This window comes from Moschus berezovskii, chromosome X (genome assembly GCF_049115385.1).
Source record: "Moschus berezovskii isolate FMDL1 chromosome X, NW_MosBer_1.0, whole genome shotgun sequence".
Classification (NCBI taxonomy): domain Eukaryota; kingdom Metazoa; phylum Chordata; class Mammalia; order Artiodactyla; family Moschidae; genus Moschus; species Moschus berezovskii.
The window spans coordinates 102702271-102729199 of NC_142488.1; positions in this window are offsets into that span (position 1 = coordinate 102702271).

Genomic DNA, 26929 nt, shown 5'->3' on the forward strand with positions numbered 1-26929 from the left:
AGATCAGCTATTTCAAATCCTAAAAGATGATGTTATTAAAGTACTTCACTCAATATGTCAGCGAATTCATAAAACTCAGCAGTGGCCACAGGACTGGAAAAGCTCAGCTTTCATTCCAATACCAAGGAAAGGCAATACCAAAGAAAGTTCAAACTACTGCACAATTGCATTCACTTCACGTCCTAGCAAGATTATGCTCAAAATCCTCCAAGATAGGCTTCAACAGAATGTGAACCAAGAACTTATAGATATACAAGCTGGATTTAGAAAAGGCAGAGGAGCCAGAGATCAAATTACCAACATCTGTTGGATCATAGAAAAAGCAATAGAATTCCAGAAAAAGGTCTAGTTCTGCTTCATTGACCACACTAAAGCCTTTGATAGTGTGGATCTCAATAAAAGTGGAAAATACTTAAAGAGATGGGACTACCAGACCACCTTACCTACCTCCTGAGAAACCTGTATGTAGGTCAAGAAGCAAAAGTTAGAATCAGACATGGAACAACAGACTGGTCCCAAATTAGGAAAGGAGAATGTCAAGGCTATATGTTGTCACCCTGCTTATTTAATTTATATGCAGAGTACATCACATGAAATGCTGGGCTGGGTGAAGCTCAAGCTAGAATCAAGATTGCTGGGAGAAATATCAACAACTGCAGATATGCAGGTGACACCACCCTTATGGCAGAAAGCGAAGAAGAACTAAAGAGCTTCTTGATAAAGGTGAAAGACATGAGTGAAAAAGCTGGCCTAAATCACAACATTCAGAAAACTAAGATCATGGCATCTGGTCCCATTACTTCATGGCAAATGGATGGGAAAACAGTGGAAACAGTGGCAGACTTTATTTTCTTGGGTTCCAAAATCACTGCAGATGGCAACTGCAGCCATGAAATCAAAAGATGCTTCCTCCTTGGAAGTAAAGCTATGACAAACCTATACACCTCATTTAAAAGCAGAGACTTTACTTTGCCAACAAAGGTCCATATAGTCAAAGCTATGATTATTCAAGTAGTCATGTATGAATGTGAGAGTTGGACCATAAAGAAGGCTGAGCGCCGAAAAATTGATTCTTTTGAATTGTGGAGTTGGAGAAGATTCTTGAGAGTCCCTTGGACTGCAAGGAGATCAAGCCAGTCAATCCTTAAGGAAATAATTCCTGAAGATTCATTAGAAAGAGTAATGCTCAAGCTGAAGTACCAATACTTTGGGCACCTGATGGGAAAGACCGACTCATTAGAAAAGACCTTGATGGTGGGAAAGATAGAAGGCAGGAGAAAAAGGGGGTGAAAAAGGATGACACAGTTAGATGGTATGAGCCTGAGAAAGCCCCAGAAGATGATAAAGGACAGGGGAAGCCTGGTGTGCTGTAGTCCATGGGATCACACAGACAAGACTGAGTGACTGAACCCCCAAAAGAGTTTGATAGATTTTCACAAACCTTATCTTCAATTCTGAAATCAAAAAGCTCTGTACAACATAAGACTTTTTTTTATTAATTTGGTGCCAAAACTCATTTTGCAGAAAAACCTGACCCAAACTCACATGAACATAGTCTCATAGTCTTTGAATATTCAGACATTTTTTTCCTGCAGAAATGTTAATGGCTTAATTATGGGATATTTTCCCAGACACTACTGAGAGTGTTATCTAATAAACAGTACATACTCTGTGTTGCCTTTCTAAAATTTGACATAATTTAAATTCTAAAACACTGACTGTGGACCTAGAATAATGATACCTAATATGAATGGAGCATTCTCCATCTATATGGAGCTGTATTAATCTCTTTTTATCTCATTTACCCTCATGACACCATGAGGCAGGTATTAAAATCATCTCCAGTTTAAAGTTTGTAACCGATTCTCACACAGTTTAAATAACTCGTCCAGAGTCACACAGCTTTTGGCCAAGCCAAGGTTTGGACCCAGATCAGTATGATTCTAGAAACTTCATGCTGAACTCTTGCTCTCTACTACCTGAGAGATACGAACATTTGTTAAGGACACTGTGGACTATTTGTGGGCTTTATCATGGAGAGAGATGAGCTTACTACCTATTCTGTTTCATTTCAAGGTCAACCTCCTATGCCCAAATGTCTCCTCCCCATTCCTACTTCTCAGAGATGCAACTAATATGGGTTTATTCTATGATGTTTGTGTGTCTGGATTTTCTCACAAGACCACCAGCAAAAGGAATCGGCTAGCCAACTGGTACAGGTTCCTGGTATCTACTCCAGACTTACTGAATCAAAATTGCAAGAGACCGTGACCAAGGAGATTCTTATACACATTGAGGGGGAAAAAATGAATGACCTGAGAAAGGCCAATCATTAAACTTCAATAATTAATTAACATCTTATATCAGTTGACACCTAGCTGTGTTGGCAGAAATAAACTTATGGATGGGCCCTGGAAAGTGAAAGATGTCTGAAAGGTGAATAGGAAAATAGGTAGGTGACATATGGAAAACAAGAAAGGATGTATGAAAGTAACTTCCTACTTTGGTATCATGTGATGAGGGTAGAGTCTCACCATTGGAATTGTCAGCTGCATTGGAACAAACTTGGAAGCAAATCACTCATTTTTTGTTGATACTCAGAGCACCTATCTATTGTATCATTGTTACAACAGCCTTTTAAAGTAGACAAGATAGTCATCCTCATTACCTAAAAGAGAAAATTGACAAGCAAACAAGTTCTTCAAATAATCCAGCTGACAGTGTTTGGGTTAGTATCCAGCCCCCAACCTTACCCTATTTCACTCTTCCAATAATAACTTCCATAGGTCTAGAGAGGAGGTACCATCATATAAAACCTAGGAAATCAGATCTTACATTCAGTGACATACATTTCTTTTGTCCAGTGAGGGCCAATTTAAATGCTGTACTACACAAAGAAAGGACAATAAGAGGAATTAAATATGCAATAGAATAGTTCAACCAATATACAATATGTTTGGTTTTGTTTTAAATTTTCCCTGGATTCTTTATTATTGCTATCTTCACAGGGAAGACTGAACATTTTGAACTTTATACTTTAAGAATATTCTGTTCTTGTCTCTGAGGTTCTCAGTCTTTCCTCTTCATCTTGCCTGTGATATCTTAATCATCTCCATGGCAAACAATGTGACCTCAGACACAGACTAGAAAGCCAGAAAAAATACATTAACCACCACCACAGCAATAAGATCCCCATAGCACTGCAGGCTATGGTTGGAACACTGAGGATCAAGTTCAACTAGTAAGTATTCTAAGTAGTCTCTAGAACAGCACTTCTCAAACTTCAGTGAACATTCAGATCACCTGGAGAATCGTGTTAAAATGGAGTACTGATCCAGTAGTTCTGGGATTGGGCCTTAGAGACTATATTTCCAACAACCTCCCTGGCGATGCCAAAGCTGCCAGTTCCCTAATAGGTTTTGGTGTAGCAAGGACAAAGAACGGTCATTATGCCAAAGTAGTGTAAGCACATTTGTAGTCCTGGAGGAAGTGCTATTTTGGACAGCAGTTCTGCTGAACATGCCACCTCTGATATTAACTAGTTGTGTAACCTTTTGTAAACATTTTTCATCTCTGGGTCTCTGTTTTTCTCCTCTGTGAAATTACAAATTTGGCCTGGATAATTTTTAAGATCACTTTGGATTGTGATCTTTAGATGATGAAAATTGAGTCTCTGATTCTCTGATAAAGAAATTAGAAACAAAGATTAACATAAGGCAAAATACACATATATTACCAAGAATGGGAGTGGAGAAAGCGATCTACTATATCTTTTGTTTTTATATACTTAATTCCAAAACTTCTATGTGTCCTAAGGTAATTTATTTCTTTTGAATGTGCAGAATATTGGCATTCTCCATGAAGAAGATGCAGCGTTGAATGGTGGACAACAATTTTGAGCATTTCTCAGCTGTCAGCATACATTTGTGACCTCACAGCTAACAGCTTTGTCTACTTTCTCATGACGCCATTGCTCTGATCACAGAGTAAATCCACTGTCTCCCCACTGGTATCCAGTACTGGTACTCAATTCTGCCTAGTCCCACTTGATTGCAGAAGATACAATAGACAATTACACGGAATCACCAACTATCACCATTGTTGAAGCAGAATGAGAACTTTCTTCCCAAGTTCCAGCAGTCATTTGATGAGCCCACAAAACAGGAAATGAACCACCTGGTGAATACTAAGGTTGACAAAGAGGACAACTTCTCTCAGCAAAATGCCAGTATGTTCCACCTCCTTGCTCAGAATCTGAGATATGATGGATCCAATCAGAGTGATCACGTCCAAGAAGAACTAGCTGGCTCCACTAAGGATGAAGTAAGTGGTCCAGATCTGCTGGACAATCTCCCAGACCTTATCACTCAGTGTATTCAGTTGGACAAGAAACATAGTGACTGGCCAGAGCTTCTAGAGTCAGAGGTCCAGATGCCAGTGTTGGCTCATTGGATCCACCACCAAGCCTTCTCCAACCCCACAGGTCCAGCACCCAAGGAAGACCCTATACAGCTGCGAGGAAGCCAGCCACCTCTCACTCCTGCCAAACGAGCCCACCAGCAAGAAGTTCAGGTGTGCCTCTACTGTAGCCAGGCTGGTCACCTCACATTAGATTGCCTTGCCAAACGTTCTCGAGCCCCAGCAAGGATAAATAACCCAACTCATCAGTAAGAGGAATCCAGGCAAGACACATTGTAAACATAGCCTGCTCACCTCCAGACTTACTGATTTATATCCTGCATTAATGTTTAAAATATAGATGCAGAACCGTGATACCACTTTATGGACAGTCATAAACTCATGCTTCTGAGAATTTCAACAAACAGATCTTGTTCATCACCAAACCCGATCCAGCAATGATGAAAACAACTTCCATGCACTTTCTGAAGCTGGGACTAATTTTCCAAGGGGACTAAAACCCAAAGGCAAAATTCACCTAGTCTGACCCAATGGAAACCACTTGGCAATGCATTGGAGCACTCCATCCACTCCAATGGTTAAAAGATATCTGGGTTGAGTTTGTTGGCCCAAGTCTTTGTGTCTATAGTTGGGACCAAGCCTTTTACCCTCGCACTCACTGCTCTGTATCCTAGTTCCTGTAGATTTAGAACTCTTGGCTGAAGTCCTGGTTGCATTTCCACTAGCAACTAAACAATAACAACTAGTTATCATTGTGTACTCCTTATATATATACTTGTACATTTTACATATAAAAATATCACTTTTTTAATGTGGGCTTCCGAGGTGGCGCTAGTAGTAAAGAACCCACCTGCCAATGCAGAAGATGCAAGAGACGCGGGTTCGAGCCTTGGGTTGGGAAGATCCCCTGGAGTTGGAAAAGGCAACCCACTCCAGTATTCTTGCCTGGAAGATTCCATGTACAAGGGAGCATGGAGGGCTACAATCCACAGGGTCACAAAGAGTCGGAGATGAGTGAAGCATACAATACACATACACTTTATTTTATTCAGAACAGTTTCCCTCTGAAGCAACATAACCTCCTTCCCCAGATTTCATTGCCTCTCAGAACAGAAAATTAAATCTGGGCTATGAAGTCCAGTTCACCTCAGACTTCTAGAAGCCACTTGTTGAGAAATTCCCAATCAGGGACTTCTTTTTCTCTTTGTGACACCATCCAACAGCCAGACTGAGTGTATGAACAGGATGCTGGGACAATGCTTTCCTGCCTATTAGCTAGCAGTCATTTTGTTTACCACTTCAACATGTTGTTATAGTGACACCATCCTCTTCAATTAGAATGAGTTAACTACTTAACACAAAGAGGGTTACATGGATAAGTCCTATACCTAAGTCAATTTCTCTGAGAGTGAGACTAAGTAAAATCTACAGAGAACAAATGACATGTACCCTACTCAAAGGTACAGTCTGAAATTGCAAAGACTTGGGGAACCTCCAGGTAGAATCAAGGTTGTAGTTTCAGAGGGGCAGGTTTGCTACATGATTGATGCCAGCAAGAAGGAAAGAGTATAATCATTTTACAAGTCTGAAGAAGGAATTGTTAACAAGTGAATGGTTGGTTTTCATGGGATCTAGAAGTGGGAGGGAACAGTTAAAGAGCCATAGGGTGTCACGAATTTCTGCAGAGTCAGAGAGGGGATATTGACAAGACGATTTGGCAGGTCCATATACAATGGGATAGAGGCCCTGGGTCATCCCAATTTCTGCCATTAGCCATTAAGATTGTCACCTAACTCACCTTGCTCTGACTCCATGCTCTAAGATATAATCTAATATTAATTAATTTCCCACATATACTTTGTTATGGGGAGAAAATTTGCTAACAAGTTGACATGAAGTGTTCTAGCCTGCTTTGCAGTTAATTCTCATTATAAGTGAATAAATTGGTGTTTTACTTATCCAACACTTTCTGTGGTTTTAATAGCATCGATCCTCCAGACCTCCTAATCACCTCTGAGCACACTGAACACAAAATAAGATTCTCACCATGCAAAGTCTGCATTCCCAGTGTGAACTACAGTGAATTCACTGAAGATTGACCCCCCTGGGAGCCTTGCCTCAAAAGTCTCCCTGTTTCTCTCTCTCATATGTCTACAACTCTAATAATATTTCTAATGATCTATGGTTTTCACTTCCTGAACTTACTTCCTACTCAATACCCAGTACCATGGTACCTTGCATAAGTAATTGCTTCCTCAGTTCAGTTCAGTTCAGTCGCTAGTCGTGTCTGACTCTTTGCAATCCCATGAAGTGCAGCACATCAGGCCTCCCTGTAAACTCCCAACTACTGGAGTTTACTAGAACTCATGTCCATCGAGTCGGTGATGCCATCCAGCCATCTCATCCTCTGTCATCCCCATCTCCTTCTGCCCCAATCCCTCCCAGCATCAGGGTCTTTTCTAATGAGTCAACTCTTCTCATGTGGTGGCCAAAGTATTGGGGTTTAAGCTTCAGCATCAGTCCTTCCACTGAACATCCAGGACTGATCTCCTTTAGATAGGACTGGTTGGATCTCCTTGCAGTCCAAGGGACTCTCAAGAGTCTTCTCCAACACCACAGTTCAAAAGCATCAATTCTTCAGCGATCAGCTTTCTTCACAGTCCAACTCTCACATCCATACATGACCATTGGAAAAGCCATAGCCTTGACTATACAGACCTTTGTTGGCAAAGTAATGTCTCTGCTTTTCAATATACTATCTAGGTTGGTCATAACTTTCCTTCCAAGGAGTAAGTGTCTTTTAATTTCATGGCTGCAATCACCAACTGCAGTGATTTTGGAGCACCCAAAAATAAAGTCAGCCACTGTTTCCCCATCTATTTCCCGTGAGGTGATGGGACCAGATGCCATGATCTTAGTTTTCTGAATGTTGAGCCTTAAGCCAACTTTTTCTTTGTACTCTTTCACTTTCAACAAGAGGCTTTTTAGTTCCTCTTCACTTTCTGCCATAAGGGTGGTGTCATCTGCATATCTGAGGCTATTGATATTTCTCCTGGAAATCTTGGTTATAGCTTATGCTTCTTCCAGCCCAGCGTTCCTCATGATGTGCTCTGCATATAAGTTAAATTAGCAGGGTGACAATATACAGCCTTGACGTACTCCTTTTCCTATTTGGAACCAGTCTGTTGTTGCATGTCCAGTTCTAACTGTTGCTTCCTGACCTGAATATAGGTTTCTCAAGAGGCATGTCAGGTGGTCCGGTATTCCCATCTCTTTCAGAACTCTTTCACAGTTTATTGTGATCCACACAGTCAAAGGCTTTGGCATAGTCAATAATGCAGAAAGAGATGTTTTTCTGGAACTCTCTTGCTTTTTCCTTGATCCAGCAGATGTTGACAATTTGATTTCTGGTTCCTCTGCCTTTTCTAAAACCAACTTGAACATCTGGAAGTTCATGGTTCACGTATTGCTGAAGCCTGGCTTGGAGAATTTTAAGCATGACTTTACTAGTGTGTGAGATGAGTGCAATTGTGCGGTAGTTTGAGCATTCTTTGGCATTGCCTTTCTTTGGGATTGCAATGAAGACTGACCTTTTCCAGTCCTGTGGCCACTGCTGAGTTTTCCAAATTTGCTGGTATATTGAGTGCAACACTTTCATAGCATCATCTTTTAGGATTTGAAATATCTCAACTGGGATTCCATCAGTTCCACTAGCTTTGTTCATAATGATGCTTCCTAAGGCCCACTTGTCTTCACATTCCAGGATGTCTGGCTCTAGGTGAGTGATCCCACCATCGTTATTATCTGGGTCATGAAGATCTTTTTTGTACAGTTTTTCTGTGTATTCTTGTTACCTCTTCTTAATATCTTCTGCTTCTGTTAGGTCCATACCATCTCTGTCCTTTATCGAGCCCATCTTTGCAGGAAATATTCCCTTGGTATCTCTAATTTTCTTGAAGAGATCTCTAGTCTTTCCCATTCTGTTGTTTTCCTCTACTTCTTTGCATTGATCGCTGAGGAATGCTTTCTTGCTATTCTTTGGAACTCTGCATTCAGATGCTTATATCTTTCCTTTTCTCCTTTGCTTTTCACTTCTCTTCTTTTCACAGCTATTTGTAAGGCCTCCCCAGACAGCCATTTTGCTTTTTTGCATTTCTTTTTCTTGGGGATGGTTTTGATCCCTCTCTCCGGTACAATGTCACAAACCTCCGTCCATAGTTCATCAGGTACTCTGTCTATCAGATCTAATCCCTTAAATCTATTTCTCACTTCTACTGTATAATCATAAGTGATTTCATTTAGGTCGTATCTGAATGGTCTGGTGGTTTTCTTCACTTTCTTCAATTTCAATCTGAATTTTGCAATAAGGAGTTCATGATCTGAGCCACAGTCAGCTCCTGGTCTTCTTTTTGCTGACTGTATAGAGCTGCTCCATCTTTGGCTGCAAAGAATATAATCAATCTGATTTCGGTGTTCACCATCTGGTGATGTCCATGTGTAGAGTCTTTTCCCGTGTTGTTGGAAGAGAGTGTTTGCTATGACCAGTGAGTTCTCTTGGCCAAACTCTATTAACCTTTGCCCTGTCTTCATTTTGTGCTCCAAGGCCATATTTGCCTGTTACTCCAGGTGTTTCTTGACTTCCTACTTTTGCATTCCAGTCCCCTATAATGAAAAGGACATCTTTTTTGGGTATTATTTATAAAAGGTCTTGTAGGTCTTCATAGAACCATTCAACTTCGGCTTCTTCAGAATTACTGGTTGGCTCATAGGCTTGGATTACCTTCACATTGAATGGTTTGCCTTGGAAATGAACAGAGATCATTCTGTCGTTTTTGAGATTGTATCCAAGTACTGCATTTCTGATTCCTTTGTTGACCATGATGGCTACTCCATTTCTCCAAAGGGATTCCTGCCCACAGTAGTACATATAATGGTCATCTGAGTTAAATTCACCCATTCCAGTCCATTTTATTTCGCTGATTCCTATAATGTCGACATTCACTCTTGCTATCTCCTGTTTGACCACTTCCAGTTTTCCTTGATTCATGGACCTAACATTCCAGGTTCCTATGTAATGTTGCTCTTTACAACATTGGACCTTGCTTCTATCACCAGTCACATCCACAACTGTTTATTGTATTTGCTTTGACTCCATGCCTTCATTCTTTCTGGAGTTATTTCTCCACTGATCTCCAATAGCATATTGGGCACCTACTGACCCAGGGAGTTCCTCTTTCTGCATCCTATCATTTTGCCTTTCCATACTGTTCATGGGGTTCTCAAGGCAAGAATGCTGAAGTGGTTTGCCATTCCCTTCTCCAGTGGACCACATTCTGTCGGACATCTCCACCATGACCCGTCCATCTTGGGTGGCCCCACACGGCATGGATTAGTTTCATTGAGTTAGACAAGGCTGTGGTCCATGTGATCAGATTGGCTAGTTTTCTGTGATTATGGTTTCAATGTGTCTGCCCTTTGATGCCCTGTCACAACACCTACTGTCTTACTAGTTTAATCTAATCATCGGAATATACTGCCCTGGATGAAGACACAACACAGGACTGTAGACATGAACCCCTGGCACACGCCTTTAGAGAGAGTACGGTGTATGATTGACCTAATTCTCAGCACCTCCATTTTGTTCAGGTGGCAACACATGAGATCTATGTCATTGCCTTTACCACTATCCATGATGGTTAAAACAAATATCACCTATTTTGGGGACCTGGAAGATATTCACCCAGAACCATCTTGCCTATGACCATAATAGTCATTGCTGAAACAAAATAGAGAATTTAAGGCATCTTGGCAAAATATAACACCTAATGCCCTTTTGAGAGCTCTGAAAGCTTGTGTTGCATCTGTAAACCCTTTTCCAAGGATGGCGAGGCTTTCTTACCTCACTATGAATCCTCAATCCTCAGGTCTCAGTTTTCCAGAAAATGGAAAAAACATTCAATGGACTATAGTGTCACGAGTCTTCATTGTCACCTTTGTGCGAGAGTCACTTCCCACACTTGACAAACAGAAGTACAAGAAGTGAGTTATACTTTAAAAGGTATAGAATCAGTACAAATAACTTAGTATCTGGACCACACTTTACAGTCATAGATTGCCTCTATAACTTTGAGTTTTAATGCACTAAATTATTGGTATTACTTCCTGGTATTGGCTTTAATTCTTCAGTCTGTTTGAACCTGCTTCTTTCTCACTGATTTCTATTATATACCTCACATGGAACTGGTTTTCTTATATCTCCACCTCAGTGATAAGCCACCCATCCCATTTACTTTCATATGGAAAACCCTGTAGAATTGCAGTTTTCCCTATGAGTAGAAGACATCCCTTTGGGCATAAAGTCTGACTTTGTGTGCATCTAAAGAAAGGGAATTAATAATTGGTTTATGTCAGACATTGTGCTCAGTGCTATGTTAATTATATTCATTTAATTTCACATTATTAAAAAATAGAATATCCATTTCTGATATTTAATTCTTACTACATTACAGGGCAAGGTGTTATTATTAAATTTGAAGATGATGACATGAAAGTTCAGTTAACTTATTCGCCCTAAATCCACACATAGCTAGTAAGTGGCAGAGGTAGGATTTGAAACCAGTATCTTGCTAATGGCAGAACTTATCTCTCATAAAGGAGGGCAACTGTCTTAAGTCACACCCTTCATGACCAGACTCACTGACTCAATTACACCTCCCAAAGTCACTCAGTAGAGAAAGGCCATTCTAATAACTGGTATTCATAAAGCGATTTGTTGAAATGCATGTTCTGGACTATAGTCTATAAAAGAATAACATAGCAAATCAACACCTTCCAGAACTTTGAGATTTCATTTGTGTTTCTAATAGTTGTAGAAAATTCCTTGCGAAATCTGGACATACACTGTGTCTTTTTTATGTGATGGGATAGGCTCTCACTTGTTGAGTCAGGATTCTAACAAAAGTTTCTGGCTGTCACAAAGCCTCTATTTTTCTGTAGATTTTTGAATAATAGTTCAATAACGTTTATAGTGTTTTTACAATGCCAAGAGACAATAAAGACTTTGAAGTTTTCTGATGGTTGTTACCTGCCATTGTCATAGGAATACCAAAATAGTTTGCAAGGCATTTAAACTTGAGTTATGCCCCCACTATATTAACCTCAGGGAATTCTGAGTTATCTAAGGAGCATTTCTAGGAATATAGCCATTTTCTCTTTTATGCTAACCATGATGTTAGCAAGAACTGGAGTGGGTTGCCGTTTTCTCCTCCAGGGGATATTCCCAACCCAAGAATCGAACCCCCATCTCCTGAGTCTTCTACTGTGCCTTCTGGGAAAGATCCTGGAGAAGGAAATGGCAACTCACTCTATTATTCTTGCCTGGAAAACTCCATGGAGAGTGGAGCCTGGGGGGCTACAGTCTATGGGGTTGTAAAAAGTCAAACACTAATATGCACATACACATTAGCAAAAACTATCAAACATCATATTCTCTTACTAACCCATGATAAGTCTATCATGTATATATACTTTATTAAATATGTTTTCATTCTTTAATGTTTCATGGGGGCAATGGATACCATTAGCTTACAGTCTGCTATTAATTTCAGAATTCCCCTTATTCCATTAGCTTTATCTAGGTATCATTTAAAGGCATTCCCCGCCCCATTCAATTGTTCCAGGGTATGAAAGAGTCTGTCTTGATGCTGATCATTTCACACATGATTTTAGAGGTTTCAAAATTGTCACTGAGTGCTCACAATGTGCTGAACAAAAGATTTGGGGGCATAATCCTTACAGTAGTACTGTTAGTATTTGCATTTTAACAGGTGAAAACAAGTAAACTCGTAAGGTTTAAGTAATTTGTCCAAAGATTGAATCTAAGAGGTCATGGAGCCAGGATTCATCTCCAGATCTATCTCACAGAAAAGGACATCTACTTGAGCACTATGCTACCTGTCCCTCCCACACTGACATCCCAGGCTGAAAAGTCTTGGTTTTTTATGCAGGCCAGTAATCTCTTCACCACACCCTTTCTAAACCTTCTTTATCCTCACTCTGTCTTCAATGAAAAATTACCCACACTTACCCAGAATTGCTTGTGTGGACACAAACAAATCTGAACAGCACTTTATTTTTTGTTACTAAAGCTTTTAAAAATAATATCCAATAATTTTTTGGCCTTTTGGAGATTCATCAGTATCTTGAGGAAATGGTCCTTGTAGACCTTTCCCTGAAGGCTGCTATTCTCTTTCCTGAAGTGTAATTCATGACACAAATCCCACTACCCTAAAAATGTAGTCTGAATGTTTAGTAAATAGGTATCCTTAACATTGGGCTTCCCAGGTGGCCCTAGAGATAAAGAGCACGCCCAACACTGAAGCTCATTTTTCTTCCCTCTCGTAAAATTTTCTTATAGTTTTTTCTCCACTGACTTTACAATACTGTTACTGCTACTGCTGCTAAGTCACTTCAGTCGTGTCCGACTCTGTGTGACCCCATAGACAGCAGCCCACCAGGTTCCCCCATCCCTGGGGTTCTCCAGGCAAGAACACTGGAGTGGGTTGCCATTTCCTTCTCCAATGTGTGAAAGTGACAAGTGAAAGTGAAGTCGCTCAGTCATGTCTGACTCGTAGTGACCCCATGGACTGCAGCCTACCAGGATCCTCCGTCCATGGGATTTTCCAGACAAGAGTACTGGAGTGGCTTGCCATTGCCTTCTCCGCTTTACAGTACTACCAGGTATCAATACTAACCACTTAGTACATACCAGGCGTTGTGCTTTAGGTGTATTTTTCGCTTTTAATTCTTATACCAATGCTCATAGACATCTGTTATTTCTATCCCTACTAAGCAGATGAGGAAATTGAGGTTTAGAATACTAAAGAAAATTATGCACAGAACTAGTAAGTAAAACCGGGCTCCCCCGTCCCTGGGATTCTCCAGGCAAGAACACTGGAGTGGGTTGCCACCTCCTTCTTCAATGTGTGAAAGTGAAAAGTGAAAGTGAAGTCGCTCAGTCATGTCTGACTCGTAGCGACCCCATGGACTGCAGCCCACCAGGCTCCTCCATCCATGGGATTTTTTAGGCAAGAGTGCTGGAGTGGCTTGCCATTGCCTTCTCCGAGTAAATAAAAGGCAAGACTCAAATCTAAATACTTCTAATACCAGAGACCAGACTCCAACACAGTACATTACTATGGATCTAGAGCCAGAGTCAACAATTGCCAGCTGTGGGCAACATCCAGCCTACTGCCTGTTTTTAATAATACAATTTTATTGGAACTCAGACACACCCATTCATTTACATGTTGTCTTTGGATGCTTTCATGCTGGGACGTGCATGGCCCACAAAGTCAAAAGCATTATCTGTCCTTTACAGAAAAAGCTTTAACCCCTGATCTAAACATATTAAAATATTAAATCAGACCAGCTCATGGGGCATCTCATTGTTTGTATTTCTCATTTGAAATGGCCCATTTATCCCTATTATTTGTTTCTTCCCTCTAAATTAGTCTCATCTACATGATGAAACAATAGGATTTTTGTAGAGGCTTACCACTGGATGTTTTCAGTATTCTGATTAAATTTCCTTGGTGGTCCGTTATCAAATGCATACTTTCTGCATGTGAAGTGAAAGTTACTCAGTTGTGTTTGACTCTTTGTGAACCCATTGACTATATAGTCCATGGAATTCTCCAGGCCAGAACACTGGAGTGGGTAGCCTTTCCCTTCTCCTGGAGATCTTCCCAACCCAGGGATAGAACCCAGGTCTCACGCATTGCAGGCAGATTCTTTACCAGCTGAGCCACAAGGGAAGCCCGCTTTCTGCATGAGACAACTCATAGATTGTCCAGGTGTGGCTGAAGTGCATGTTTACTATTTTCTCCCCAACCCACCAAGCATTATTGAAGGTGGTGGCAGAGGATGGTACGGTGCGATAGAGTCAACAACTCAATGAACATGAATCTGAGCAAACTCTGGGATATAGTGAAGGACAGAGGAGCCTGGCATGTTGTGGTCCATGGGATTACAAAGAGACAAAATTTAGCGACCTGACAGCAACAGTAAGGATTGTATTTTTGGCAATGGTCCCTAATTTTCATTTAGAGATCCAACTTCTTTCTCAGAGCAGTCTACCTTTCTGGGTGGCAGTCCACCTCAAAGCCTGAGACATAGGACTAAACCAATAATCTGGTGGCATCTACCTGGCCACTGTGACTGTTCCAGGTATGGCTTTGTGTCTTAAATGTGTCTAGAAAGAGTGAGTTTTATGGCTTTTCTTGGAAATATTAGAAAATTACTCTTATTTTTCACCCACCAGAATCAGATATAGAAGGATAGAGCCCTGATAATTGCTGACAATCCTTATGACAAAGACAGGAGAGCCCATTTAAGAGTGGAGGCTTCCTGGGAAAGTAGAATTTAGGGGTAGAGAGGAAGAACTCAAGTCCTGATGATTATTTTTAGGTTCCGTTCCGTTCCATCGCTCAGTCGTGTCCTACTCTATGCGACCCCGTGGACTGTAGCCTACCAGGCTTCTCCGTCCATGGGATTCTCCAGGCAAGAATACTGGAGTGGGTTACCGTTTCCTTCTCCAGGGGATCTTCCTGACCCAGGGATCGAACCCGGGTCTCCCGCATTGGAGGCAGACGCTTTAACCTCTGAGCCACCTTATTTATTGAAATATAGTTGGCTTACAATATTAGTTTTAAGTGATAACATAGTGATTCAATATTTTTATAGATTATACTTCACTTAAAGTTATTACAAAATAAGTTATTCGGTTGGCCAAAGGGTTCATTTGGGTTTTGATATTACAAAAGAACCCAATGGACCTTTTGGCCAACCCAATATATTTACCTGTGCTGTACATTGTATCCTTGTAGTTTATTTTATACATAGTAGTTGGCACTTCTTAATCCTATAATCCTGTCTCACTCCTCCACCTTTCCCACTCCCCACTTGTAACCACTAGTTTGTTCTCTATGTATCTGAGTCTGTTTCTGTTTTGTTATGTTAGTTTATTTGTTTTATTTTTTAGATTCTACATATAAGTGATAACATATACTGTTTGTCTTTGTCTGACTTATTGAACTAAGCATAATACCATCCAGGTCCAACCATGTTGTTACAAATAGCAAAAATTTCATTTTATGGCTGACTAATATTCCATTATAGATTATACCACATCTTTATCCATTCATCTGTTGATGGGCACATGGGTTGTTTCTATATCTTAGTTATTGTAAATAGTGCTGCTATGAACATTGGGGTGCATATACATGATGATAGAATTTGAATCACCAAATCCACTTATTATTGAAGGTGTTTAGCCTAAAATCCTTTTACAGAAGCAGAAAGAATTCTGATACAATCCCTACTATAACTATACTATTTTTAGCTCAATCTCTTATATAATTTTGAGGAGTCAATGCCTAGTAACAGAAAAAAAAATCTACATTGCAGTGCTAGTATTGAACGAAGAACAGACTTATGTACTCTGACCCAAGTTTAACCCTCTAATATAGAAAGTCCCAGCATTTCTGCTAGCGGAAGCTTTGTAGAATCATCTGGATTCATGAATTTTGTTTGGGCTACTGGGCAGAAACAGACTAATCCAGTGTAAACCCATCGCTTTCCAAAAGGAATACAAACTTCTACCCCAAAGTTCAGCCATTACTTAAATGTGAGATGGTTCGTTAACATTTGGGGGACAAGTTGTAGCTTAGGACTTCTTTTCCCATCATTAATACCTGCATCTTTGCCAAGTATAAAGCAATACAGGAAAGTATAGTGGGTTAAGAATGAGGAACTCTGCCTGGGTAAAAATACTGGACTCTTCTTCTCACTAACTTAATGAACTTTCTCAGGTTCCTTAACCTCTCTGTGCCTCAATTTTCTACTTTGTATAGATTATGAGGGTTTCCATGGTGGTTCAGACAGTAAAGAATCTGCCTGCAATGCACAATGACCCAATCATGGGTCAGGTAGATCTGCAGGAGAAGGGAATGGCGATCCACTCCAGAATTCTTGCCTTGGGAATTCCATGGACAGAGGAACCTGGCAGGTTACAGTCAATAGGATCACAACAAGTCAGGCACAACTGAGCAACTAACAGACACATAGGATTATGAATCTAAATTAATATTTATAAAAAACACAAAGTAGCTTCCATCTCTGGGGTCACACATAGTCGGACACGACTGAAGTGACTTAGCAGCAGCAGCAGCAGCACCTGGTACACAATAACCACGATGGAAGTATTTGTTACAATAATGAATAAATACCATACAAGTGCTACTAACATTTGACATATATGCAGAGGATCTGTCAACAAATACATGGTCCCAAACCAATAGGATACATGATGGAAAAACAGCACAGGTATCTCTGGATGAGAAAGATGTTTACTTCTGAACATATTCTATCCTATCCTACTCACAATCCCATATCATGAATTCTTGTTTTAATACATTGGGACAATTTCAGATGTAGTGTTGGTTGAAAGCTATACATGCACAGAAGTCAATATGAACTCAACATATAGTCTTCGCCTTACCCAATTAGGGAAACATTTATACATCGCTCCCTTTACTTCATCCTCAAAATGATACGAGTCAATTTCAGAGCTGTGCTTTTGTTTCATTTTAGTAACCTAGGAAAACTAGATTCAGATTCTCAAATTTCTTCTGCTATCTCCCACATTCCCTAAACACCCTCTGTGTGCTCAGTCATGTCTGACTCTTTGAAACCCCATGGACTGTAGGCCACCAGGTTCCTCTGTCCATGGGATTCTCCAGGCAAGAATACTAAAGCAGGTTGCCATTTCCTCATCAAGGGGATCTTCCAGACGCAGGGATCCAGCATGGGTCTCCTGTGTCTCTTGCACTGGAGGGAAATTTTTAACCACTGAGCCACCTGGAAAGACCCTGTGTAGTTAAAGGAGACTGTTTTGAGGAGGCTGAATTTAAACTGAACATGGTAAGAGGGCTTTTAGGTGAGGGGGAGAGAGAGATTAAAAGCAGGACTGGGAATGACTCTACTTTGTAAGAACACTGTGAGTATTATAAGGTCTAGGAGGGAGGTAACAAATACATGTTCAGCCTGGGGCAGTTATGCCTCCAGTGCCCATGGTAGACATTGACAGTCCTTTACAGCATTCTACAAGCAAGGCCAGTCACAGAGCCAGAATTCTCTTACATACAGCTCCAGGCAGCCAGTACAATCACAGTTTGTAGCTGGCATAAATTAGGTATTCAAGAAATCATAACTGCTATTTTACCCCCAGGGACTCACAAAATATTGGGTACAATGGAAGAAATGCAGAACTTGTCTTTATTATTCTTACCAAACAGAATGACAGTCCCTGCATTTACAGTGTGTCAGAGGCCTGCCATGTCTTCAGCACTTGAAGATCTGACATGACACTGAGACCCAATCCTGCTACAAAAATTATCTGTCATATGTTGTAACATCTCTTATGAGCTATAAGTAGCAGCTTGATCATCAGGAGTTGAGAAATCTCCAGAACATGGCTACTTGCCCTAATGTTTTCATTTACCACACAAAGAAATGTTGGAATCCCACAGGGCCTGAATCAAACTGGCAAGTACAACCAAGAAGCAATAGAGTCTGTCTTCGGGGTTTCTTCTTGACTCCATGTAATGCTCTATGATCAACCCTAGTGATATAATGTCTGCCTAACGGCAGATCACCTTGCCTTCTATCCAGCATCCAGATCCTAGCCTTCCTAGAAAAACACTTCCATTGCTTCTAGGCTTTCTTCGTTGTTGGACTGAGAGAAAAGAACAGTGCAAGTGGGTCATGTAATGAGGGAACCATGTTATTGGATGTGTATTGCAGGAACAAGATGTCTGAAAGTTACATAGGAAAATACGTATTTGAGATATGGAAAAGAAGAAAGGTATGACAGTAATTTCTTACTTTGGTATTATGTGATAAGGGTGGAGTCTCGCCATTGGAATTGTTCAGCTGCATTGGAACAATCTGGAGGCAAATCACTCATTTTTGTTGCTACTCAGAGCACCTATCTATTGTTTCATTGATATTCATAACACCGCTTTGACGAAGACAATATGGTCAACCTCAGTAGATGTAAGAAAAATTGAGAAGCAGACAAGTTCTTCTATCAAATCATCCAACTGATGATATAGGTAAGTTTCTAGCCCTCCATCTTACACTATTTCATTCTTCCAATATTGTCTTCATAGGTCTATACAAGAAGTGCCATTAAGTAAAACCTAGGGAATCAAGGTTCTGTTCGTTTCCAAGGCAAACCATTCAATATTACAGTAATCCAAGTCTATGCCCCAACCAGTAATGCTGAAGAAGCCAAAGTTGAACGGTTCTATGAAGACCTACAAGACCTTTTAGAACTAACACCCAAAAAAGATGTCCTTTTCATTTATAGGGGACTGGAATGCAAAAGTAGGAAGTCAAGGAACACCTGGAGTAACAGGCAAATTTGACCTTAGAGCACGAAATGAAGCAGGGCAAAGGCTAATAGAGTTTTGCCAAGAGAACGCACTGGTCATAGCAAACAAAACACCCTCTTCCAACAACACAAGAGAAGACTCTACACATGGACATCATCAGATGATCAACACCAAAATCAGATTGATTATATTCTTTGCAGCCAAAGATGGAGAAGCGCTAAACAGATAGCAAAAACAAGACCAGGAGCTGACTGTGGCTCAGATCATGAACTCCTTATTGCCAAATTGAGTCTTAAATTGAAGAAAGTAGGGAAAACCACTAGACCATTCAGATATGACCTAAATTAAATCCTTTATGATTATACAGTGGAAGTAAGAAATAGATTTAATGGACTAGATCTGAAAGATAGAGTGCCTGATGAACTATGGACGGAGGTTTGTGACATTGTACAGGAGACAGGGACCAAGACCATCCCCATGGAAAAGAAATGCAAAAAAGCAAAATGGCTGGCTGAGGAGGCCTTAGAAATAGCTGTGAAAAGAAGAGAAGTGAAAAGCAAAGGAGAAAAGAAAAGATATAAGCATCTGAATGCAGAGTTCCAAAGAATAGCAAGGAAAGCTAAGAAAGCCTTCCTCAGCGATCAATGCAAAGAAATAGAGGAAAACAACAGACTAGGAAAAACAAGAGATCTTTTCAAGAAAATTAGAGATATCAAGGGAACATTTCATGCAAAGATGGGCTCGATAAAGGACAGAAATGGTATGGACCTAACAGAAGCAAAAGATATTAAGAAGAGGTGGCAAGAATACACAGAAGAACTGTACAAAAAAGGTCTTCATGAACAAGATAATCACGATAGCTTGTTCACTCACCTGGAGCCAGACATCTTGGAATGTGAAGTCAAGTGGGCCTTAGAGAGCATAACTACAAACAAAGCTACTTGGGTGATGGGATTCCAATTGAGCTTTTTCAAATCCTGAAAGATGATGCTGTGAAAGTGCTGCACTCAATATGCCAGCACATTTGGAAAACTTAGCAGTGGCCACAGGACTGGAAAAGGTCAGTCTTCATTCCAATCCCAAAAAAAGGCAATGCCAAAGAATGCTCAAACTACCACACAATTGCACTCATCTCACACGCTAGCAAAGTCATTCTCAAAATTCTCCAAGCCAGGCTTCAGCAATATGTGAACCGTGAAATTCCAGATGTTCAAGCTGGTTTTAGAAAAGGCAGAGGCACCAGAGATTAAATTGCCAACATCCGCTGGATCATGGAGAAGGCAAGAGAGTTCCAGAAAAACATCTCCTTCTGCTTCATTGACTATGCCAAAGCCTTTGACTGTGTGGATGAAAATAAACTGTGGAAAATTCTGAAAGAGGTGGGAATACCAGACCACCTAACCTGCCTCTTGAGAAACCTGTATGCAGGTCAGGAAGCAACAGTTAGAACTGCACATGGAACAACAGACTGGTTCCAAATAGGAACAGGAGTACGTCAAGGTTGTATATTGTCACCCTGCTTATTTAACTTATATGCATATTACATCATGAGGAATGCTGGGCTGGAAGAAGCACAAGCTGGAATCAAGATTGCCAGGAGAAATACCAATAACCTCAGATATGCAGATGACACCACCCATATGGCAGAAAGTGAAGAGGAACTCAAAAGCCTCTTGATGAAAGTGAAAGAGGAGAGTGAAAAGTTTGGCTTGAAACTCAACATTCAGAAAACAAAGATCATGGCATCTGGTCCCATCACTTCATGGGAAATAGATGGGGAAACAGTGGAAACAGTGTCAGACTTTATATTTTTGGGCTCCAAAATCACTGCAGATGCTGACTGCAGCTAGGAAATTAAAAGATGCTTACTCCTTGGAAGGATAGTTATGACCAACCTAGATAGCATATTAAAAAGCAGAGACATTACTTTGCCAACAAAGGTCCGTCTAGTCAAGGCTATGGTTTTTCCCGTGCTCATGTATGGATGTGAGATTTGAACTGTGAAGAAAGCTGATCGCCGAAGAATTGATGCTTTTGAATTGTGGTGCTGGAGAAGACTCTTGAGAGTCCCTTGGACTGAAAGGAGATCCCACCAGTCCATTGTAAAGGAGATCAATCCTGGGTGTTCATTGGAAGGACTGATGCTAAAGCTGAAACTCCAGTACTTTGGCCACCTCATGTGATGAGTTGACTCACTGGAAAATGAGATGGCTGGATGGCATCACCGACTCAATGGACATGAGTTTGAGTGAACTCTGGGAGTTGGTGATGGACAGGGAGGCCTGGCATGCTGTGATTCATGGGGTTGCAAAGAGTCGGACACGACTGAGCGACTGATTTGAACTGAACTGAGGGATTCAAAAGCTGCATTCAGTGACACACACTTTTTTCCCACTGACAGCTAATTCATTTATTTTTATTTTTAAACTTATTTTTAGTTTTTATTTAATTAATTTATTTTTTACTTTACAATATTTTATTGATTTTGACATACATTGACATCAATCTTCCATGGAGGTACACGTGTTCCCCGTCTCGAACCCCCCTCCCACCTCCCTCACCATCCCATCCCTCTCAGTCATCCCAGTGCACCATCCCCGAGCACCCTGTATCATGCATTGAACCTGAACTTGTGATTCGTTTCACATGGGATAATATACCTGTTTCAGTGACATTCTCCCAAATCATCCCACTGTCACCCTCTCTCACAGAGTCCAAAAGAATGTTCTATACGTCTGTGTCTCTTTTGCTGTCTCGCATACGGGGTTATCGTTACCATCTTTCTAAATTCCGTATGTATGCATTAGTATACTGTATTGGTGTTTTTCTTTCTGGCTTACGTCACTCTGTATAATAGGCTCCAGTTTCATCCACCTCATTAGAACTGATTCAAAAGTATTCTTTTTAATGGCTGAGTAATATTCTATTATGTATATGTACCACTGCTTTCTAATCCATTCGTCTGCCAATGGACATCTAGGTTGCTTCCACGTCCTTGTCATTATAAACAGTGATGTGATGAACATTGCGGTACATATGTCTGTTTCAATTCTGGTTTCCTCGGTGTGTATGCCCAGCAGTGGGATTTCTGGGTCATATGGCAGTTCTATTTCCAGTTTTTTAAGGAATCTCCACACTGTTCTCCATAGTGGCTGTACTAGTTTGCATTCCCACCAACAGTGTAAGAGGGTTCCCTTTTCTCCACACCCTCTCCAGCATTTATTGCTTGTAGACTTTTGAATAGCAGCCATTCTGACTGGTGTGAAATGGTACCTCATTGTGCTTTGATTTGCATTTCTCTGATAATGAGTGATGTTGAGCATCTTTTCATGTGTTTGTTAGCCATCTGTTTATCTTATTTGAGAAATGTCTGGTTAGTTCTTTGGCCCCCTTTTTGATTGGGTCATTTATTTTTCTGGAATTGAGCTGCAGGAGTTCCTTGTATATTTTTGAGATTAATTCTTTGTCCAATTCTTCATTGGCTATTATTTTCTCCCATTCTGAAGGCTGTTTTTTCACCTTGCTTATAGTTTCCTTTGTTGTGCAGAAGCTTTTAAATTTAATTAGGTACCATTTATTTTTGCTTTTATTTCCAATATTCTGGGAGGTGGATCATAGAGGATCCTACAGTGGTTTATGTCAGAGAATGTTTTGCCTATGTTTTCCTCTAGGAGTTTTATAGTTTCTGGTCTTACATTTAGATCTTAAATCCATTTTGATTTTCTTTTTGTGTATGGTGTTAGGGAGTGTTCTAGTTTCATTCTTTTACAAGTGGTTGACCAGTTTTCCCAGCACCACTTGTTAAAGAGATTGTCTTTTCTCCATTGAATATCCTTTCCTCCTTTGTCAAAGATAAGGTGTCCATGCTGCTAAGTCACTTCAGTCGTGACCGACTCTGTGTGATCCCATAGATGGAAGCCCACCAGGCTCCCCTGTCCCTGGGATTCTCCAGGCAAGAACACTGGAGTGGGTTGCCATTTCCTTCTCCAATGTGTGAAAGTGAAAATGAAAGTGAAGTCACTCAGTCGTGTCCGACCCTTAGCGACCCCATGGACTGCAGCCTACCAGGCTCCTCCATCCATGGGATTTTCTAGGCAAGAGTACTATAGTGGCTTGCCATTGCCTTCTCCATAGGTGCGTGGATTTATCTCTGGGCTTTCTATTTTGTTCCATTGATCTATATTTTTGTCTTTATGCTCGTACATACTGTCTTGATGACTGTACCTTTGTAGTAGAGCCTGAAGTCAGGCAGGTTTATTCTTCCATTTCCATTCTTCTTTCTCAAGATTGCTTTGGCTATTCGAGGTTTTTTGTTTTTCCATACAAATTGTGAAATTATTTCCTCTATTTCTCTGAAAAATACTGTTGGTAGCTTGATAGGGATTGCATTGAATCTATAGATTGCTTTGAGTAGTATACTCATTTTCACTATATTGAATCTTCCGATCCATGAACATGGCATATTTCTCCTTCTATTTGTGTCCTCTTTGATTTCTTTCACCAGTGTTTTATAGTTTTCTATATACAGGTCTTTTGTTTCTTTCAGTTCAGTGCAGTTCAGTTCAGTCGCTCAGTCGTGTCTGACTCTCTGCGACCCCATGAATCACAGCACGCCAGGCCTCCCTGTCCATCACCAACTCCCGGAGTACACTCAAACTCATGTCCACAGAGTCGGTGATGCCATCCAGCCATCTCATTCTCGGTCGTCCCCTTCTCCTCCCGCCCCCAACCTTTCCCAGCATCAGAGTCTTTTCCAGTGAGTCTTTAGGTAGATATATTCCTAAGTATTTTATTCTTTCTGATGCAATGGTGAATGAAATTGTTTCCTTAATTTCTCTGTTTTCTCATTGTTAGTGTATAGGAATGCAAGGGACTTCTATGTGTTGATTTTTATATCCTGCAAATTTACTATATGCATTGATTAGCTCTAGTAATTTTCTGGTGGAGTCTTTAGGGTTTTCTATGTAGAGCATCATGTTACCTGCAAACAGTGAGAGTTTTACTCCTTCTTTTCCAATCTGGATCCCTTTTATTTATTTTTCTGCTCTGATTGCTGTGGCCAAAACTTCCAAAACTATGTTCAGTAGTAGTTATGTGAATGGGCACCCTTGTCTTATTCCTGACTTTAGGGGAAATGCTTTCAATTTTTCAATATTGAGGACAATTTTTGCTGTGCGTTTGTCATATATAGCTTTTATTATGTTGCAGTATGTTCCTTCTATTCCTGCTTTCTGGAAGATTTTTTATCATAAATGGATGTTGAATGCTGTCAAAGGCTTTCTCTGCATCTATTGAGGTAATCATATGGTTTTTATTTTTCAATTTGTTAATGTGATGTGTTACATTGATTGATTTGCATATATTGATGAATCCTTGCATCCCTGGGATAAAGCCCACTTGGTCATGGTGTATGATCTTTTTAATATGTTGTTGGATTCTGTTTGCTAGAATTTTGTTAAGGAGTTTTGCATCTATGTTCATCAGTGATATTGGCCTGTAGTTTTCTTTTTTTGTGGGATCTTTACCAGGTTTTGGGATTAGGGTGATGCTGGCCTCATAGAATGAGTTTGGAAGTTTACATTCCTCAGCAATTTTCTGGAAGAGTTTGAATAGGATAGTCGTTAGCTCTTCTCTAAATTTTTGGTAGAATTCAGCTGTGAAGCCGTCTGTACCTGGGCTTTTGTTTGCTGGGAAATTTCTGATTACAGCTTCTATTTCCGTGCTTGTGATGAGTCTATTAAGATTTTCTATTTCTTCCTGGTTCAGTTTTGGAAAGTTGTACTTTTCTAAGAATTTGTCCATTTCTTCCAAGTTGTCCATTTTATTGCCATAAAATTGCTGATAGTAGTCTCTTATGATCCTTTGTATTTCTGTGTTGTCTGTTGTGATCTCTCCCTTTTCATTTCTAATTTTGTTGATTTGATTTTTCTCTCTCTGTTTCTTGATGAGTCTGGCTAGTGGTTTGTCAATTTTATTTACCTTCTCAAAGAACCAGCTTTTGGCTTTGTTGATTTTTGCTATGGTCTCTTTTGTTTCTTTTGATTTTCTTTCTGTCCTAATTTTTAAGATTTCTTTCCTTCTACTAACCCTGGGGTTCTTCATTTCTTCCTTTTCTAGTTACTTTAGGTATAGAGTTAGGTTATTTAGTTGACTTTTTTCTTGTTTCTGGAGGTATGCCTGTATTGCTATGAACCTTCCCCTTAGCACTGCTTTTACAGTGTCCCAGGGGTTTTGGGTTGTTGTGTTTTCATTTTCATCCATTTCTATGCATATTTTGATTTCTTTTATGATTTGTTCGTCATTCAGCAGCGTGTCGTTCAGCCTCCATATGTTGGAGTTTTTAATAATTTTTCTCCTGTAATTGAGGTCTAATCTTACTGCATTGTGGTCAGAAAAGATGGCTGGAATAATTTCAGTTTTTTTGAATTTACCAAGGCTTGATTTATGGCCCAGGATGTGATCTATCTTGGAGAAGGTTCCATGTGCGCTTGAGAAATAGGTGAAATTCATTGTTTCGGGATGAAATGTCCTATAGATATCTATTAGGTCTAACTGGTCTATTGTATCATTTAAATTTTGTGTTCCCTTGTTAATTTTCTGTTTAGTTGATCTATCCATAGGTGTGAGTGGGCTATTAAAGTCTCCCACTATTATTGTGTTATTGTTAATTTCCCCTTTCATCCTTGTTAGCATTTGTCTTACGTATTGTGGTGCTCCTCTGTTGGGTACATATACATTTATAATTGTTATATCTTCTTGGATTGGTCCTTTGATCATTATATAGTGTCCATCTTTGTCTCTTTTCAGTCTTTGTTTTAAAGTTTATTTTATCTGATATGAGTATTGCTACTCCTGCTTTCTTTTGGTCTCCATTTACATGGAATATCTTTTTCCAGCCCTTCACTTTCAGTCTGTATGTGTCCCTTGTTTCGAGGTGGGTCTCTTGTAGACAACATATCTAAGTGTCTTCCTTTTGTGTCCATTCAGCCAGCCTTTGTCTTTTGGTTGGGGCATTCAACCCACTTACATGTAAGGTAATTATTGATAAGTATGATCCTGTTGCCATTTACTTTATTGTAATGGGTTCGAGTTTATACACCCTTTCTGTGTTTCCTATCTAGAGAAGATCCTTTAGCATTTGTTGGAGAGCTGGTTTAGTGGTGTTGAATTCTCTCAGCTTTTGCTTGTCTGTAAAACTTTTGATTTCTCCTTCATATTTGAATGAGATCCTTGCTGGGTATAGTAATCTGGGCTGTAGGTTATTTTCTTTCATCACTTTAAGTAAGTCCTGCCATTCCCTTGTGGCCTGAACAGTTTCTATTGAAAGATCATCTGTTATTCTTATGGGAATCCTCTTGTGTGTTATTTGTTGTTTTTCCCTTGCTGATTTTTAATATTTGTTCTTTGTGTTTGATCTTTGTTAATTTGATTACTATGTGTCTTGGGGTGTTTCGCCTTGGGTTTATCCTGTTGGGGACTCTCTGGGTTTCTTGGACTTGGATGATTATTTCCTTCCCCATTTTAGGGAACTTTTCAACTATTATCTCAAGTATTTTCTCATGGTCTTTCTTTTTGTCTTCTTCTTCTGGGACTCCTATGATTCAAATGTTGTGGCATTTAACATTTTCCTAGAGGTCTCTGAGGTTGTCCTCATGTCTTTTAATTCTTTTTTCCTTTCTGTTTCATTTATTTCTACCATTCTTTCTTCTACCTCACTTATCTTATCTTCTGCCTCTGTTATTCTACTGTTGGTTCCCTCCAGAGTGTTTTTGATCTCATTTATTGCATTATTCATTATATATTGACTCTTTTTTATTTCTTCTATGTCCTTGTTAAACCTTTCTTGCATCTTCTTGATCCTTATCTCCAGGCTATTATCTGTAACTCCATTTTGTTTTCAAGATTTTGGATCATTTTCTCTATGATTATTCGGAATTGTTTATCAGGTAGATTCCCTATCTCTTCCTCTTTTGTTTGATTTGGTGGGCATTTATCCTGTTCCTTTACCTGTTGGTAAAGGAACCAAAAGATTCTCTACCTTTTCATCTTGTTTA